General features: G+C 30.5%; 2 non-coding genes across 2 annotated transcripts; one reads left to right on the top strand and one right to left on the bottom strand.

Annotated features, from left to right (window-relative positions):
* Window positions 1-5,118: 5,118 nt before the first annotated feature.
* LOC148303807 (5S ribosomal RNA) lies at window positions 5,119-5,237 on the top strand. The gene has a single exon (XR_015838426.1). It is a non-coding gene; the product is annotated as a 5S ribosomal RNA (ribosomal RNA).
* A 516-nt stretch (window positions 5,238-5,753) lies between these two features.
* TRNAA-AGC (transfer RNA alanine (anticodon AGC)) lies at window positions 5,754-5,826 on the bottom strand. The gene has a single exon. It is a non-coding gene; the product is annotated as a tRNA-Ala (tRNA).
* Between the last annotated feature and the right edge of the window lie 14,222 nt (window positions 5,827-20,048).

Below are 20,048 nucleotides of genomic sequence, written 5' to 3'. Positions count from 1 at the left end.
TTTACATAATATATTGTATACACGCTTCGACCTGCAAACTGATTTATTAAATGATAAGATTTATTTTGTTTTTTTTCATAAAAAAATCATTTTTTAAATAAAAAATGTTATTTTGTTTCTTACAAATGCATAAAAGAATACTTAAAAAATATAATTTAGTTTTTGAAGCACTAACATTGTGATTCTCCATTTTAAAATAAAAATGTAATTTTGTTTTGAAATCACTATAAAATCATTATTGTGATTTTGAAACAAAGTTACATTTTAATCACTTAAAAAAATGTAATTATCATGGCTTTTTCACTTCATGTCAAGCTTTTTACGAAAAAATATATGTGAAAATATCATTGAAATAATCACGATAATACCATAGGTATTTTATCATTTTGATGAATTATATAAATATACAATAGATTACAATTACGTAGGCGCAAACATTGTTTTGTCTGATTGATTTTGAAAATTGAATAAAAATATAATTTATCCGTGAAATTTTCACTTTTTATCTTTTTTTATCTTATGTTTTCTGTTAGTAAAGTATTTGTAGTTTATGTTAACACTTTTATTCTAATTTTAATTTTTGCAATATCTATTGTATTCTATTGTATATACTCACACACACAGGCCATGTCTTTGTGGGACCTTTTATTGTTTTTATATTATTTTTATTTTATGTATTTGTGTTTATATTATGTTGTAAAATGCAAAATAATACAAAGGTGATCACTCAGTCTACCTAATGACAGACAATTGCCTTTTAAATTCTCAATATCGAGTAGTTATACATTAGATACGAAATATATATATATATATTATTATTGTATAATGCACAAGTAAAAAAATGTTTTTCTTAAACCATTTCGTATAACACCAAAATTATTTTTCAGTATTTTAAAAAAAATGGATCTCAAATTGCCTGGCAACACAGAAAATGTACAGCTTTTATGATATGAAATGAACATGTCACTCCATGTAACCAACGCGAGATAAGTGCATCTGAGTTTGACAGAGATATTTTCTCTCAAAACTTCAATCTAAAAGAGTACAATTTTGGCACAAGTAAGTACCCATGTAACTGGGAAATAACCTTTTATAATACGATTGATAAATATTACATTAAAAAAATAGTAAAAATTTACTGAAAAAATATAATCAAAGATCGACGAAAAATCAAAAGAAAGGGCATTAACAATAACTTGGCTTTAAATATTAAAATAAAACACTCTTATATGACCATTTTAAGTGTATTAGTGAAAATAAACTTGTTTCGAGAACTTCAGATGTTCTCATCAATAGGTTTATTACTTTTATATTTTCATAATTTATTATGGTATTCCACAAATATAAGGGTAAATCAATAAATAATTTTCAGTTAGATTGATCTCAAAACTTAAATCATATTTTTTTATCCTTCATTAAGAAAGGATTGTAATGAATAACATAAATAAAATATTTAAAAAAATAATTAAATGAGATCGCGCAGAACAAACATACTCATACTAAATCGCTCAAAATTGAAAGTTGACATTGACAGACCCGAGAGAAAATTTTCGAAAATTGAATTAAAACTTTTAGACAAAATAAAAATTAGACTATAATAAATAATTCTTTTTTCTTATTGAAGTTTATTAAACTCTATGATTTCCTTCAAATGATTTCAAATGAAATTTCAGTCTTAAGTTAGATGAATACAACTTAAAAATTGAGTTACACATTTATGTACTTTGTATCTTACGGAAGATCGTCAAATATGGATTTTCGTCGGGCATCACAGGTTAATACTCAAAACTGTCATTTTTCGCGTCCATATATCACTACAATTTTAAACATACAAGTGCAGTTTCAACTATAAATAATAATGTCACTTTTATTTCCGTTTCCGTTCATACGATCCAAATTTATTACTTTATTTTCTTACTTTTATTTGAACAAAATATCGTAAATTCGTTAAATATCGGAACTTTGTAAAGTTTCACACACGATTCTGTAATAATTCGTAAAAGCTATCAACCCATACACGGAAAGTACATTAGCTAATTGAAAACCAATCTACTTTTTCTTCTTAAAACAAAACAGTTCTCCGCTTTCACGAGGTAAGCCAACATAAAACATAAATTACCAATATTCAGCAAGGAGAAATATATTGATGATACTATTATATTCAATTCGTTATTTTATGGGTATTTATATATATATATATATATATATATATATATATATATATATATATATATATATATATATATATATATATATATATATATATATATATATATATATATATATATATATATACATGTATTTAATAAATATTATTTATAAATTAATTAAACAAAGACAATTTATTCAGTTACCTTTATAGTTACCAATTTCAGTTTTTTAATATGTTGAACACAGGTACATATATCGTTTGTGAAAATGGCGAAAAATGACACCACAGCAACTAATCAATTCATAAGAGATAAGATGTTTTTTTGACGATGAAAATTATAAAACCATTTTTTAACCATTTTCCGTCACTCAAAAATCTCAAACAAAAATCACGTATCTTCTGTGACGAACATTTCAAAAATATTGACAATATTATTGATCGTGTCGTGGGCACTTATTGTATTTTAATCCAAAATAAGAAAAATACCTCAGAAATTGTCTTAATGACATTTTTGCATGACTAGCCAAAATTTACCGTTTCGGGCTGAATTAAACTTTTTTCTAGATGAATTACTTGGATACTGAAATAGCTGATTCTATATACGTAACGTCATCACTTTAGAAAGTAATTTGTAGTTAAAATATGAATAAACTGCTAGAGTTAGAAATGAGAACCATTATCGGAAACATGTGTTTCTACCACGACATTTTTCTTCTTCTCAAACAAAACTTTTATACTGCCTAACCTTTATTTATCGCCCATCAATTGGGCTAACATCCTGTGATAACGTAAGCGATATTTTTTAATACCGAAAACAGCCTCAAATGACTTAAATGTGTATAACTTTTTATAGTCAGTAATAAAAAATTATAAAAACTATTTCTTATCTTTATGAACTTAACTAAGTACTCTTAAAAAAACTTTGAGACTTATAATAAATATATGTATGTATGTATGTGTTTGTCCGCCTCCATAGTATAGTGGTAAGAACATTTGGCTATCACGCTAGAGATCTTGGGAGAAAAATGAAGGAGGTCAAAATAAATAAGTTTATGTGATTTTTTTCATTCCAATGCTTATTTGATATTATCTGAAACCTGCAGCGCAGGATTTATCACACTATCTTCATATAATTAACTGTCAACTTAACATTGAATCAAATTGACGCAGTGCACTATGCACCATTGTCTATTTATGTACATTGGTTGGTCTACTAATATGTATGTTTATAAATGTAATTTTATACAATATTATTACATTATACATATTGATGTGTGATTCGGTCTGTGAAACATACAGATACATACTCATTTTTCATAAAATATATATTATTATCATTTTTTACCCCTTTAGCCGCCACTGGTTTAAATTCTTAAATTTTTTAAGAACCGAATGGAACTGATGATAAAATTAATTTAGATATTTTATAGTCCGACAGAACGAGTTAAGAGGCATCTGTCGGCACTTGGTTGAACTAATTAGTATCCTCGCCAAAATGATTGAGAATGTTAACTTTTTATTTTAGATTTGTTTATAGATGTCTCAATAAAAAAAAAGTGAACACATTTCAAAATGCTAACGGTTCATTGTTTTGCGTTAAATAGTATTTTTCCATGATTTATTAATTATTGGCATCGTACAGTATCTTAATACAATATATATTTAATTTCTTTTATAATATTTTTTGCATTGAATAAACTTAGCAGTGAAATATTGTATAATTAAACTACAGTGAAACCTCTCATAACGAGTTTAATTCATTCCAAAATCTTACTCGCTAAGCGAAACATTTTTTGTTGCTCGTCCAAATGTTTAAACCGTAAATAAAAATGTGAATTTATGATAAATAATTAATCTCTTTTAACTAGAAAACTGTTTTACGACATTTGTTTTTGGCGACGCTTCAAAATTTGGAAAAATGTGTCACAGCATTATCATTGAATACATTTGTAGCACGAATAGCCACCTTCTTATTAGTTTGATGCTTCTTAATGTACGATGCAACATTTTCCCATGCTTTCAAAGCTCTTCTGTGGTCAGCTCTTGGCTGTTCTCTTTCACAAGCTCTTCAATATCTTGTTATCCACCTCGAATCTTATAATATTGGCTAATAACATAATCACGTTGACTCCAACAGACTCCACAGTTACTGTTTCAAAATCACATTTGACAACACTCTCTGGCCTAAGTTTTTTCCAAGCAGAAGTGAGGGTCCTCTTGGTAAACCTCCTTCCCAAGCCGCGAAAGTCCCGGTTCACAAATGAATGTCGTGAAAAAGGGACTTGACCTTCCTCTGTTACTCGCTATGCGAAACATCGCTCGTTAAGAGAGCAACTTTTTCAGATTTTTTTGCTCGTTTTGCGAATTACTCGGTATGAGAGGTACTCGTTATGAGAGTTTCCACTGTATCTTGGTTTTTAAATCAAGTAGAACTTTGATAGTTTGTAACATGAAAGTTCTTTATTTTAGGTCGTTTTATTTTTTATACTGCGTGTGGCTTTTGACCATACTTTCCTGCCATCAAATTTAGATTTCTAACCAACCTTATCATTATCAAATTAAGAGGATATAAAATAGAGTTTTGAAGGTTGTAAAATATTATTGTTAATATTTTACAAGCAGTAAAATTATTTCACAATTGATTAGAAATTATAATCCATAAAAGTAAGAACGGTTCGTTTAGATTACATTTATTTTCTTTTAGTGGTCCTGAGAAGGCCAACAGTCTTTGAACCAGATCCAGGTATGAGACGGAATTTGCAATGAAAAAACATAGTAACTAAACTTAACTAATAAAAACAGTTTTGACAGAAATAGTATTTGGCGGGCACCGGGATCCATGTCAACCGTCAATAATTCACGAAAACATTTGCTTTCGTATGGAAGCTACAACGTAAACTAAAAAAAAACTAATAAAAAATACAATATTATCATTGTATATATTTTAATAATTTCATTTGGCTCTCGCCAACGACCATACCATGTTGAATGCACCGGTTCTCGTCCGATCACCGAAGTTAAGCAACATTGGGCGCGGTCAGTACTTGGATGGGTGACCGCTTGGGAACACCGCGTGCCGTTGGCCTTCTTTTATTTTCCTACTTTTAGTTTTTATTTTTTAAATATTTTGTTTGTCTATTGAACGCATTATTTCTTAATTACTTTTTATTTATGGTTTTATATTAAAAAAATACATATATTTTTACTATACAGTATTAAAATATTATAAGCACATAAATTGACTTCCCCATTACTTTTTAAATGTGGTTTATATTTTTTAAATTTGTATTTTGTTTATATACAACACCCCAATTTTTCAGCATGGTTGGTAAAATATGTATTTATATTTTTAATATACACATAAGTAAAATGTCATAAGCTCATAAAATGGCGTTAATTAATATTACCATGTACTGATGATGCCCATAATAATATTTTTTGGTAATTTAGCCCCATTTTAGGTTAGGTCCCTTTACATTTGATAAACAAGTGGGTAAAAACGATGCATGAAATAAACATTTCTATTCTAGGTACATTTTGATTATGAATTTTATGATTCCAAATTCCTGGGTATTTAAAAAAATAGCAAAAAAAGTAGTATTGGAGGCGCCGGGTATCGATCCCGGTACCTCTCACATGCTAAGCGAGCGCTCTACCATCTGAGCTACGCCCCCCATGCCATGCACTGCGATAATAACAATATATGAAAACGTCAATATAACAAACATTTTTAGTAAACTTTATAATAAAATTGTATAGATGTCAGGACATGCCTCTAAATGTAAGCGTATTCACGAAAAGTCACTAAGTAAAATAGCTCGGAATAAAATTCACATTAGGTTACTGCCATCTATGGATAAAAAACGAAACTTTTTAGTAAAAAATATATGTGACGTGATGTGTGCTTGACCAAAAGGTTGACGACCTCCACACTACCGTTGTTTTTCCAATACAAACGTGTAACAATTACTTTAATATATGTTCGTGTGTTTACCTCAACTGACACAATTAAAAATATACAAATTAATTTACGTATTAATTATATATTAGTTATGTTAACGCCTAAAAATGATACATTTTAACTATTTCATCGAAAGTTGACCGAAATTCCGCATTATTCACTAACGTTTTTTAGTAAATTACAATTTACAATTGAATTAAATGTCAAATGTTTTTAAATGAAAAAGATCTTGATTATGATACAAAGAATTTTAAAACTACATAATAAGTACTTATATTGAAATGCCCAATTTGGTGTATTTATTTTTCTGACCAAATGACAAGCGACGCTACTGACATCTGTGTCATATTTTATAATCGCAATAATTGAATAAGCGATCGATAAACCATACGAAAACCATAGTTATTCGATTTAACCGTTTATTCTAATAAATATTCTATTGTTAAAAGTTATTCGATTAATTCATTAAAATTATCAAATTACTTGTAATCAGAAATCGTGCTGTCATCCTTAAAGTCGAACAACTTAATCGATTATAAAGATTACAAGATAGTAGTCAGAAAATACGTTTAAAATGAATAACTCGAATAATTCAATCATAATACGAACACAGTCATAATTTCAGCTAGTGAATTCGTTATACGAAGCTTATTACGAATACAAAATTTTAAAAGCAATCAACATTTAAGATAAAGCTGTGTTTTGTATTCGCTTTTACATGCGGGTAAGATATTACAAATATAACTAACCAACACTCCGCTTCACGCGGGGGTTGGCTTTGAGAATAGAACGCCACACCAATCTTCGCCTCTTCCACATTCATGCATCTCCTCATACCCGCCGATTATTTCGACTATTGACCTGACCGTTTTTAAGTATGTGCCATACTTGATCATGCCAAGTTTTCCTCAGCCTTCTTCTGCTAGTTCTAACTACATTTGCCTCACAATTTTTCTACACCTTTCTTTCCTCACTCATTCGTTCCTCATGCCAAAATATGTGAAAATATTTTCAACTACCACTGTAATATAATATGAGCACCTATATGTAAATAAAACCTCCGTAGTGTAATGGTTAGCGTGTTTAGCTACCGCGCTCTAGGCCGCAGGCTCGATTCCCAGTTGGGGTAAAACAAATATTCGTGATTTTTCAATCTAAAATTTATTATAATACTATAGTTAGTTGGACTAGTAACTGAAAGCAGGATTGATCAGCTTGTCTTCACGAACGATCAAGATAACACCGAGAAAATACGCTGCAGTGCCCTATGCACCATTGGGTGCAGATAAAGGTAAAAAAATAAAAAATAAGTGTTATTCAAATAGAAGACACTGCTTTTCATTTTTTTCATTTGATTTTTTTTTTTAAATCGACAATAGCATTCAATCGATACTGTACAAGTAAAACCACGTTTCATCACTAATATGTATGTATATATTATTGTTTAGGAAACTGGTTTTCTATTCATATATTGTCCACCCGTGGTCTTACCGTTTAGATATTTAAATTTTAATATTCAGAGAAAGGCAGAGATTCTGTAACGGAGATAATAAACCTTTTCATCACATGTAATCCATTCAATACAAGATTCCTTACTGCATGGCTATGTAGGTACAGGATAGCACAAAATCAATGACCCTAATGAAAAATGTTATAATTTTTGTAAATGGCATCGTACGTCAATCATATTTGACATTTATGAACTAGACAGCTGCAGTATACAAACAGATTTGATAAGAACAACAAAAATGTGTATCAATCCTAGCGGCAGCCACTTGACAAATATCATATTTTTTACTTCATACTGAAAAATTATTAAGGTCCAAACAAATATTTTCACTACTCATAATCATTTTTTTCTAATGTGATAAAAAAGTTGTTTAAAAACAAAATTAGATGATTAATTTTGCGCCACCCTGAATCTGTATACCACAGCTGTCTAGTTCACAAATGTCAAATATCATTTGCAAAAATTATAACATTTTTCGATAGTATGACTAATTTTGTTGCACCCTGTACTCACTGCTCCATAGGACCAGCCCCAGTTTCACAGAAAAGTATTTATTTTACTATTACTTAAGTTTAGCTTAATCTTTACACAACGCTTGCCAGTCGCGTACTGACTTATATATTTGACAGTACACTTGTTTCTAGATATAATCAACGAGCGATAATTCAGTTATAACAAAGAATATTTACAACATCTTGAGTGTGTCCAAATACTTGTTCACAAAATCTGCATTATCTCCAATTACAGGAGTTATTTTCATATTATTTTTTGACATCTCATCAAAGATGAAGAAGAATATGGAAGTCTGGGCATTTACGGGGCTGACGACCGTCATAGGCTGGTTTAAGTGATCATTTTACACACGTGTAACATTCACCAATTCTACCCATTATTGACAACCACACTACTCAAATTCTTGGAAGTTCTATATATATGAACCAATTTAGAAACCTTGTTCATGAATCACTAGAACTTCACTAGAGACATCTATTGGTGAGATATAAAGAAGCTTTTTACTAAGCAGAAACTCTTATATTAGTATGTGAGATCCGAATCCTGGATTATAATCACACACATGAGAAACGCCAGAAAATACCATTTTCATTTTTATTATTAAGCTTATAATTTGACCAGATAATTTATTCACAACATCTTGAGTGTGTCCAAATACTTGTTCACAAAATCTGGATTATCTCCAATTACAGGAGTTATTTTCATATTATTTTTTGACATCTCATCAAAGATGAGATGTCAAAAAAAGCTTCTTTACATCTCACCAATAGATGTCTGTAGTGAAGTTCTAGTGATTCATGAACAAGGTTTCTAAATTAATTTATATATATAGAACTTCCAAGAATTTGAGTAGTGTGGTTGTCAATAATGGGTAGAATTGGTGAATGTTACACGTGTGTAAAGTGATCACTTAAACCAGCCTATGACGGTCGTCAGCCCCGTAAATGCCCAGACTTCCATATTCTTCTTCATCTTTGATGAGATGTCAAAAAATAATAAAGAATATTGACTTATGTAAGCATTAAGTTTAAGAATTGAAAAATATACCTATGCACTACTTACAGTTCATATTCATATTGTGATGACAGTCTTATCCTTAACTTACTTAAGTGTTCCTTAACTCTATAAATTCTTTTGGTACAACTGATTGAGTGTAAAGTATATACCCTGCTCTGTCTTTGTGTACCGTTACTGTCACCTAAATTGAAGTGTTTGAACAATATTGGTGTTCTATAACAATATTTGGTTATGGTCTACATCTGAAAGCGGATCACGTATTTGGACCTCGTAAAGATTAACAGAAATCTGTATATCTTGGGTCATTTAATTTTTTTAATGGGCACCTGTCTGTTTGAAGCTTTATCATTACTCCAAAATTTCAAGGTATTATATAAATTTATTTGACTCACCGTTTAAAATTATAAGTGCTAAATAAATATGAAAACTCTCTTGAGATTGAGAATTTAAGTTCAAATAATAAAACATCAACTTTATGGTTTTGCCACTTTTATTTTTGTGATTTTTTTATTTATTTGGTTGTTATTTTATTTTATACAATGTAGTAAAAAAATCAGTACAAAACTTAAATTTAAGTTCATATTATTAGATCGTATTATTAGTCCAAATCAATAGGATACTATAGGATACTATGGCATCCATTTTCCACGTTGAAACTTTAAACAGATTATTTATTAATTTGGCGTAAATCATGGTTTTTGAAAGAGATGAATGTAGATCTGAGTGTGAAATATTGGTAAATGGGGAGATTTTGGAACAGGTAGATGATTTCATATATTTGGGTAGTATGTTTTCTAGGGATGGAAAGATTGATAAAGACATAGAAAGGAGAGTGAATGCTAGGAACAGAGTGAATGGTGCACTAAAATCAAAATCATTTATTGAGCTGATAGTTTTAGCAAATAAAAATCTATCAGCGGAAGCTAAACTGGCAGTACACAATATAGTTCTGGTTCCAACCCTTATGTATGGAAGCGAAGCATGGAGTTGGCAAAAGAAGGATGAAAGCAGACTGAATGCAGTCGAAATGCGATCCCTCAGACGAATGTGTGGCAAAACGATGTTTGATAGATGTTCGAATGATGAAATAAGGAAAGAACGTAAGGCTGAGATAAGCATTATCGATAAAATTAAGAAAGGTGTGTTGAGATGGTTTGGACATGTGGAGCGTATGAGTGAAGAAAGAACGGTTAAACAAATTTATGGGGCGAATGTAGTTGGAAAAAGAAGCAGAGGACGACCGAGGAAAACTTGGCATAATCAGGTATGTCAAATACTTGAAAGCGGCCGGGTCAGGAGTCGTAATAATCGTCGGGTATGTATGAGGAGATGCATGAATGTAGAAGAGGCAAAGAATGTTTGCAAAGACAGAGTGGTGTGGCGTTCGATTCTCTCTGCCTACCCCTGCGGGGAAGCGGCGTGATGGTTAGTTAGTTAGTTTGTTAGTTAGGCGTTTAATTTGTAGAACTCCATTTAATTTATGTATTATTTTTTTCAAACGAATATTCACATTCGTTTGAAAACGCCATAACAATTGTCACAGTATTAATTTTTATGTGTTTTTTTTAATACAATACAACTTAGTAGACTCGAAAAATCTGTGTTCGATTTAAAAATGAATACATACTCTTAAATTAATACAGATTAGCCATGATATCGTATCGGACCGTAACTACTGCATTATCTAGGTTTTTTTTTATAATATTGCTGAAATGGACAATCCATAGTGTAAATCTATGTTCGTTGCAATAAAACCAACAATGCACCATAAAAAGTGATAGTAAGCATAAATTACGTATTTTTTTTAAATATAATTGTTTATGAAACCTTTCTGTGTTTAATTTCTTAGGCAAAAAGAATACCTGTGTTCTGGTATACGAAATCCACTTGATTGAGAACAACGCATCAAAACCTGTACCTAGGTCAGTGGTCACTTTCTATACAAACTTTGCTGGTCCCGAACGGATCTATAATTCCATTTAATGATAACAAATCAAAGACCGCACACAAAAAAGGGAGATGCTAAAAATGAAACATTAATGAAAACGCTTAAAATCCACAGCTTTTTTTATGAGTTCCCTTTTCCGGTCGAGCCTTTGGGCAAAAATTCCTCACCAAATGAAAGGCATAACTCGTTGGCAATACATACATTATGTTGAATACCTACCTAATTATGTTTTACAATCTGAGAAAAAAATATCTATGACTACTTTCTGCAAAAAGTATTTGATTATATGAATGTTAAAATTTATTATCGCAATAAATAACTGTGCACACTATGATGAACATATAGGATTTTCCAAATAATCCATCGGTTTAATTCCAGGTATCTATTAGCTATATGAATCGCGTGTTTTGCAAGGGTGAATATAGAAAAACGTTTTATTTGCAATATATAAAAATTACCTCAAATTAAATAAATAATCGGTATATTTTATAAATCACTATTTTTTATTGACATCTGAATATAGATAAAGGTTTTTTATTTAGGATAACAGAATCAGAATATGTGATTATTCTTGGCGGTTGCATCATATATGTAAAAAGAAATAACTACAAATATTCGAACCACGTAAATCCTTTTTAAGTTAAACCGCTCAACCACAAGCCAACACTTTTTACGGAGAAATGGTATTGCGAAATAATATTGGTCGATCATTGCGAAAAATTCGATTATTTAACCAAGTATCCATGTGTGTATTTTAATTTCAAATATACGAGTACATTAAACAATATTAAATAATATACTCGTATTTTCAATTTTAAAAAAATAAGTGTGTCCAAATCCTTGTTCACAAATCTGGTTCTCTCCTCTTAGGAGTTATTTATGTTTACCTCTCCACAGAGATGAGGAAAAATATGTAAATCTGGGTATTTACAGGCCTTACGACCTGTCGTATACCAATTTAAGTGATCATTTCATACACACGTAACATTCACCATTCTACCCATGATTGACAACCACACTACTCAAATTTTTGAAACCCGTATATATCATATAATTTACACTTTCTTTTATATGCGAGTTCTTAGAAGCATCTTTGGTTGAGTTTAGTTAGCTTTTTATTTTGCAGAGACCCTTATGAAAATGCATTAATGTTTCTAATATATGTACTTATAATTAAACTACATATCTGTTTTATACACTGCAATGCTTTAAAAAAAGCACGTTTTCAGGCGTCTCCCAGTATGTAACTTGGGTAACTTGGGTAGAATCCTAAATTTCAAAACGGTTTCTGCCAAATAAAAAGCTTATTTAATTCAATCATAGATGCTGCCTCATTTCTGAGTTCACACTCACATATGAAAGTAGGTACGTATCATAATTGGGAAATATATAAATATATACAAAAATATTTTTCTTTAAATTTTTTGTTTTTTTTAGATGCTCTCTCTCTCTCTCTCTCTTCCTCTCTGTCTCTCTTTCTCTCTTTGTGTCTTACGCTAAATCTAAATTATTTATTTATTTTTTAATAAGTTTCACTTCCACTGCGTGTAGGCAGAATTCTTTTTTTGTTTTTTTTTTATTTATTCATTTTAAAATACGCTGTTCTGTAAATTTACGTCCCAATAATTCGATATTTGTAGCGGATTTTGAGTACCTACCTGGCGTTCCAAAAAGTGCTGACGGTATCGCCATAATTTGATGATGATATCGACCCCACCTAAATATCCTTAACTACACAAATGACTGAGAGGCATTGCATCAATACTTCCTGAATACGTAGGTACTTGTTTCTTACACAGGTACCCACATCGCTATCAAACTGACAAAAATAGATGCAAACGACCTTAGGTTTTTTTGAGATTATGCTTGTCTTTGTTTTTCCTTGTGGTTCAAATTTACATTTACTTCACTTCACGTTTTGACGAAATAATTCAAAGTTTCAACAACGAATTTACGTGTGTGTGGTATGTACTTATATAGTATTCACATATGAAATATGCAAGTGTTCATATAGTCAGGTGTGCCGAAGTAAGCAGCCTGCGGCGACTATTGACCTACAAACAGAAAGGCTTTGCATTCCATATTATAGGGAAAACGTGAATAAAAGTTGTACCGTGAATCGAAAATATTTCGCTTATAAGGGATATTTTTGTAATACTAATTCTGTCATAATTTTATACTCCATATGACAATATTATCTGCAGAATATTTGCTTTAGTCTTTCATCGGATTATTATATATATATATATTAAAATATAATAATAATAATATTATATTAAAATAGTTATGTTATGATAGTAAGAGGTACAAAGAGTAAAATTTCTGAGATTTAATGTACAGTAAAACCTCGATATAACGGACTTATTGTGGGGGGGAGGACCGTTATATAAAAATAAGTTTAAAAAAAATAGAATATGAACACTGTATCTAGATATAAATAATACAAAATGCAAATAAAATTATATTTATTGTATTTGGATACACGATCGTGAAGTTCGGACACGTGTTTGATATCGACGCGCTTGATTTCGGTAATCCTACTTTAAAAATTTAATCAAGTTTTTTTGGCACTTTTGAAGTTTTGAGGCATAATTTGTGATTATCATGGCCGCTAAAAATTGTTTACATGCGGCGACACTTGAATTTTAGCATGTATGGATAATATTAACACGACGTTTTTTTTTTACATTTTTTTACTTTGGCCGGATTTTTAGTCCACTTTATCCAAACTTCGTTAAATAGAAGTCCGTTATATCGAGGATTCACAGTATAATTTTTATTTTATCTTTTTTAATTTAGTCTTAATTTTTACATAATTTTATTAAATAAACTTAATAATAATAGCTTATGAGAACAAGACAAATGTATTTTAAATTATTCACATATACGTAGGCATATGTACCTCTGTCTTACGTTCCAGCTTTCACGCCGTAAAATCAAAGGTAGGCATTAAGTGGGTAGGAACTTAAAATCTTAATCCTTTCCTCGACTGGTTTTCTATTAAAGCCGTCTACAAATGAATACTTCAAATAATCGTAAACAAAGGCTGAAATCGTATTTAGAGTCCAAACAGGACAAGACTGGAATGCGTTCACCATTTACGTATAGAAGTGAACAAGAACTTGGTACCTGCACCGTTATGTAATAATAATGTAACCGACAAATAGCGTATAATTAATTCATTCATTCTTAGCCTCGCTTGATATTCTTGACCAGTGAGCTGATAACCGTTAAATCTTAGCACAAAATGCTTAGTCGTCTCGAACATTCCTGCTCTGCCCATCTAGGGAATAAAGAAATTAAAAATACTCATCAGAAATAATTATATTTACCACTATAACGCATCCTATTAGTCAACTATTTATCTATGCTGACAGACTAAATTTTCTATGCCATCGCCGCACGCCCATAGGTCAATTACATATGTTTGTAATTGATATGTTTATATTATATATATATATATATATATATACATTTACGGGGCTACCGTCATAGGCTGGCTTAAGTGATCACTCTATACACGTGTAAAATTCACCAATTCTACCCATTATTGACAACCACACTACTCAAATTCTTCTAAGTTCTATGTGTATATGAACCAATTTTTAAAACATTATTCTTGAATCACTAGAACTTCACTAGTAAAAAAAAATACTAAAATAACTCCTGCAATTGGACATTATCCAGATTTTGTGTACAAGTATTTGGACAACTCAAAATGTTGTAAAAAAAATTATACATATATATATATATATATATATATATATATATATATATATATATATATATATATATATATATATATATATATATATATATATATATATATATTTATACATATATATATTTATCCGCTTTTGTGGTGTAATGGTTAGCGTGTTTAGCTATCGTGCTAGAGGTCCTGGATTCGATTCTCAGGAGGAATTGAAAATAAATATTAGTGATTTTCCAATCGAATATTTAGTTAATATTATCCTGGACTGGTCCCTGAAGCGCAGGAGTAAGTATCGATCAAGAAAACACTGCTGAATACCGCTTTGAAGACCATGGAACATGAAGAAAGGAATAAGGTAGCCTTAGAGAATATAGGTCGATGACATTGTCCTTGTCATTTACTAAAGTGGTTTGAAAAAGCTCAAACGAGAGAAGTATGGAAAAAATAAAAGAGGCCTACATCCAGCAGTGAAAAAACGTCTAATAAATAAGAAGAAAATATTTATAATCATCGATGCATATGTTCAATACCATCAATCTTGGGAACTACACGTCTAAATCACTCCAGATTTTGGATACATGTTTGTTCTGGCTTTAAAAAAGTTTCTGTAAATTTTGGACCCACTAGGTGGTGCTATAGTCGAGATATAAGTGTGCGTGTTTATATTATATATGTAGTACCGACATCAATGATATCCAATAATAAGAGTTCGACGTACTCTTGCCTTGTTATGTGTTTAGGATTTTAGTCAATTTTAATCTTAAAAACTTTATTTTAATTAAATTAAATTAAACCTTTCCTAACTTTAAAATACGAATATGTTTACAAATTACGTTCCTAGAAATCATTACTCATATATTTTCATATATTCATATGTATTCATATTAAAAATCAAATCAATAAATAGTGACATGTCTTTCAAGAAGGTCATGAAAATGATCGAGAATTAAAAATTAAAAATACATTGATACCCAACAGATTTGTTTCTTAAATTCCACAAGGAATATTTTTATTCTTTGCGTTTTTTTCCACATAATAGTCAGGTTGTTTTGATTACAGTTTGCATCAAATAACTGTAAAGAACAAACTGTAAATAATTTTTTTTTTGGAATTTCTTCAACATACCTTTCTTTCTAGAAAAATATAGTGAAAACTCGTCAAAATTATATGAAAGATACATATCGTGCATAAAATGACCCAGTTTTTTACTTTATGCGACACATTATAATTTAGCTTATACTTAGCTCTGAGCATATTAAGAATTCTTTGCAAATTACAGTCATTTGTTCCTTGTTTTATTGGTTAAAAATACAATGTAGGAGAAAACTCGTAGTTAATAGATATAGATGTGATATGGAGTGAGAAAACAGGATGCTGAAATGACTTTGGTAGTCATTTTAAAAGAAAATAAGAGCATTAAAAGATCATCACAAGGGCGTTGCACAAATTACAAAAGGTAGCTCTTTTAATGACGCGAACGAGAACCACAGCGTGTATTATTATTTTGTTTTTTATACTACTCATCATAAATTTCTAACTAACTAACTAACTAACCATCACGCCGCTTCCCCGCAGTGGTAGGCAGAGAGAATAGAGCGCCACACCACTCTGTCCTTGCAAACATTCTTCGCCTCTTCCACGTTCATGCATCTCCTCATACATACCCGCCGATTGTTACGACTCATAACCTGACCACTTTTAAGTATTTGGCATACCTGATCGTGCCATGTTTTCCTCGGTCTTCCTCTGCTTCTTTTCCCGCTAACATTCGCCTCATAAATTTGTTTTACCGTTCTTTCCTCACTCATTCGTTCTACATGTCCAAACATCTCAACACACCTTTCTTAATTCTATCGATAATGCTTATCTCAGCTTTGCATTCCTTTCTTATTTCACTATTCGTATATCTATCATACATCTATCATACATCGTTTTGTCGCACATTCTTCTGAGAGATCGCATTTCGACTGCATTTAGTCTACTTTCATCCTTCTTTCATAAATTTCACAGCAATTTAATATACAATATCTTAATGAATAATAGAGTATTCTATACATATACTTATGTAATATAATTTAATTAACTTGTATTGATTTTTAAAAAATGAATGCATTTAAATCAAACAAATTTGTTTATAAAAATTATAAGTAATGTTTTCATTTTGTGTGCATAGTTTTACCTTCCCAAAAATTTGATTTTAAAATACATATATTCCTCCGAAACCAACGCTTTCGATTATTTTCTTCATTATTTTAAAATTAAAAAAAAAAACACCGGTAGTGCAAATTTGAGAGAAATCGATTCAATTGTTAGTTGAAATCATAATGTCCATTTTACATGTTAAAACATCCGTTTTTATAACGGATGTATTCATATTTTTATTTACCATGTCCAAATTTTATTTATCAAATGCTGGATTTAGGTAAGATTTTTTTTAATTATGCCTATCTTAACAAAAATGAAGGAGTTTTTAAATGGGAACATGGAAGTCTGGGTATTACGATGTGTATAAACCGGTGAATGTAAGACAGTTTTCAAAAATGATCATTTAAACCAGTGTTTGACAGGTCGTTATCTCTATAAATACTCAAGACGTCTTCTAACTCTTATCCGCACCCAATGGTGCATAGGGCACTACATCGTATTGATGCAGTGTTATCTCGATCGTTAGTTACATCAAGGCAAGGTAATCAACCCTGCGCGTCAGTGACCAGTGCAGGGTAATATGAAATAAATATCAGAGTGTAAAATCACTAATATTTATATTCACTCCCCTCCTGCGAATCGAACCTGGGACCTCCAGCTTGGTAGCTAAACACGCTACCCATTACATCACGGAGGCAGACAACAAGACATCTATATTCTAATTTTACTTAATCATTTATTTAATATTTTTTACTGGATATTTAAGGTTTGTTATACATAAAATAGAAAATAATATTGTAATATATAGCCTATTTTTGGTAAATAATTATATATACTATCTTTTATTAGTACATAATAGAAAAGTTCTTCAGATTTGAAATAATAAAAAATAATCAACTTTTTTTATTAATTGATTCGGCGGATACTTTGTGGCAAGTTTCGAGTTGTGGTCCCGTGGTTAGTGTCCCGATCTCTTGAGTCAGAGTTTCTGGGTTCGAACCCACTCTACAACAATTTGATGTCTATGTTCAATAATGAGCCGCTAAGGCTCACTGAAAAAGTATGAAATTTAAGTATTTTTATAAATAATAAAAACAGAAATATATTTCATTATTACAAAAAATACAAGGTCTATTCAAAAAGTATCCGACCATAATTAATGCTTCTCTATATATCTATTCATATTTCGATATTTAAAAATGATGCGGGATACATCGAAACACGTGTCGCCATAGATTTTTCAAAATAGTAGTTAGTACCAAGTAAAACTTAAATTAAAATATTATCATCCTACCTAGAAATTCTTCTCGTGGGAGATGTATGTATTTCCAAATCCCTATATTTTCTCGAAATAGGCTTTGGGTCTTATCCGTTAGTCGGTATTTAGGTGTAATTTACAATTACACCTGAATACTGTTGTATTTACAACAGGTGTTATTTTTCATCCTTCCTTTTTAGTATATTATCCTGGAAGGTCTTTTTTATGATCTGCGAATCTGCACAAGTCTTTTGTTACCGGGGACGCAGGACTTTGGGAGGGGTGTCGTTTATTAAATTTTTATAACACGGTAAACGTGCCGTGCATAATAGGATTCGGCGAACACAAAGATTCTTACTCATTTTTCACAGGGGTTGTTTGAAATCGCCTAAATACTACCCCTAATACATAATTATAGTTTACGTAGTCGGGCTGCGGGCTTCACAAATTTATTATTTCTAAGAAAACCCAGAAGAGATTTCTGGTAGGTAGTTTGTTTTAATTTTCAGTAATACTCTTTAAGCGTTTTTTTTTCTTTGACAACGATTTTTTTTAAATAGTATTTTTCAATACTTGTGCACAAGTATTAATTTTTTACAATTCTTATACTTCTTGTCCGACTCCATAGTCTAATGGTCAGCACGCTTGGCTACCGTACTGGAGGTCCTGGGTTCGATTCCCAGGGGGGGGTCAAATAGATATAAGTGATTTTTTCACTCTAATATTTATTCAGTATTACCCTGGATTGGTAACTGAAGCGGAGGGCTGATCACCTTTCCTTGATGTGTTAACGATCAAGATAACACTGCGTTTATATGATGCAGTGCCCTATACACCATCGGGGTGCCGATAAGGGTTTGAATATAATACTTCTCCTTGGGCTGAAATTACAAAAGCGTTATCCATGTTTTGTAGATACAATTAACGCATTTTTTTACGCAACTGTTTCTAATGATATTGGTACCTACCGCCAGAATGTTAATGTAACTGTTTTTTTTAACTTCTTTATAAATTCAGCCCTTTTTAAACATTAAAATACATTTATTACGAAAAATAACGGAAAATTATATAGACGAATCCAGTTTGAAGAATAAATCGAGCGACACAAAATCCCACAGGTTTCTTCTCTTACCAAGCGTTGAGTCGTCGAATCGTCGATGAGAAAAAATTAATAAAATTGTATGTTTTCATCATAATTGATAATCACTGTTCCTCCTACATTTTCTTTCCCATATACATATTATATATATATTTCCCATATACAAATATTACACAATCATGAATTAGTTAACAACTCGTCTTGTGCACCAAATGAGTGTCCATAGGGATAAACAAATATACCGTATTATTTTTAATAAAGTACGAAATTGCAAACTTTGTTTTTAACCATATTTATTTTTGGAACTATTCCAACTGGTGCATGTCGAAGCCCATCGGTTGGAAAAATAGTATGAAAAATAAAAGTTGTTAAAAACAAAGTTTTTTTTATATAAAGTTTGTAATGGTACCTACTACAAACTGTTTGCAAAAAAACATTCCGGAAATTATATTATCAATTAATATGTATGTATGTAGATATATACTTAAAAATGAAAGGGTACGTTTTGAATTTAATATAAATAAATTCATAAACCAAATCGTTATTTACAATATGATAGGAGTATACGTCCTTTAGGTAGATTCCTAATGATGTCACCAAAATAAAACTAAATTAGTAGCTAAATTTAAAACATTATTTCCCAAATTAGTCGCAAATATTATATATAAGTGCACAACTTTCCGAAATGTAATCAAATCGTTCGACAATCCTACTGATTCACTCAAAGGTA

The sequence above is a fragment of the Brachycentrus maculatus genome, unplaced genomic scaffold (assembly GCF_059751285.1).
Source record: "Brachycentrus maculatus isolate JH-2025_06_01 unplaced genomic scaffold, ASM5975128v1 h1tg000345l, whole genome shotgun sequence".
Lineage (NCBI taxonomy): Eukaryota > Metazoa > Arthropoda > Insecta > Trichoptera > Brachycentridae > Brachycentrus > Brachycentrus maculatus.
The sequence above is the reverse complement of the archived record's forward strand: the minus strand, read 5'-3'. Positions and strand labels throughout refer to the sequence as shown.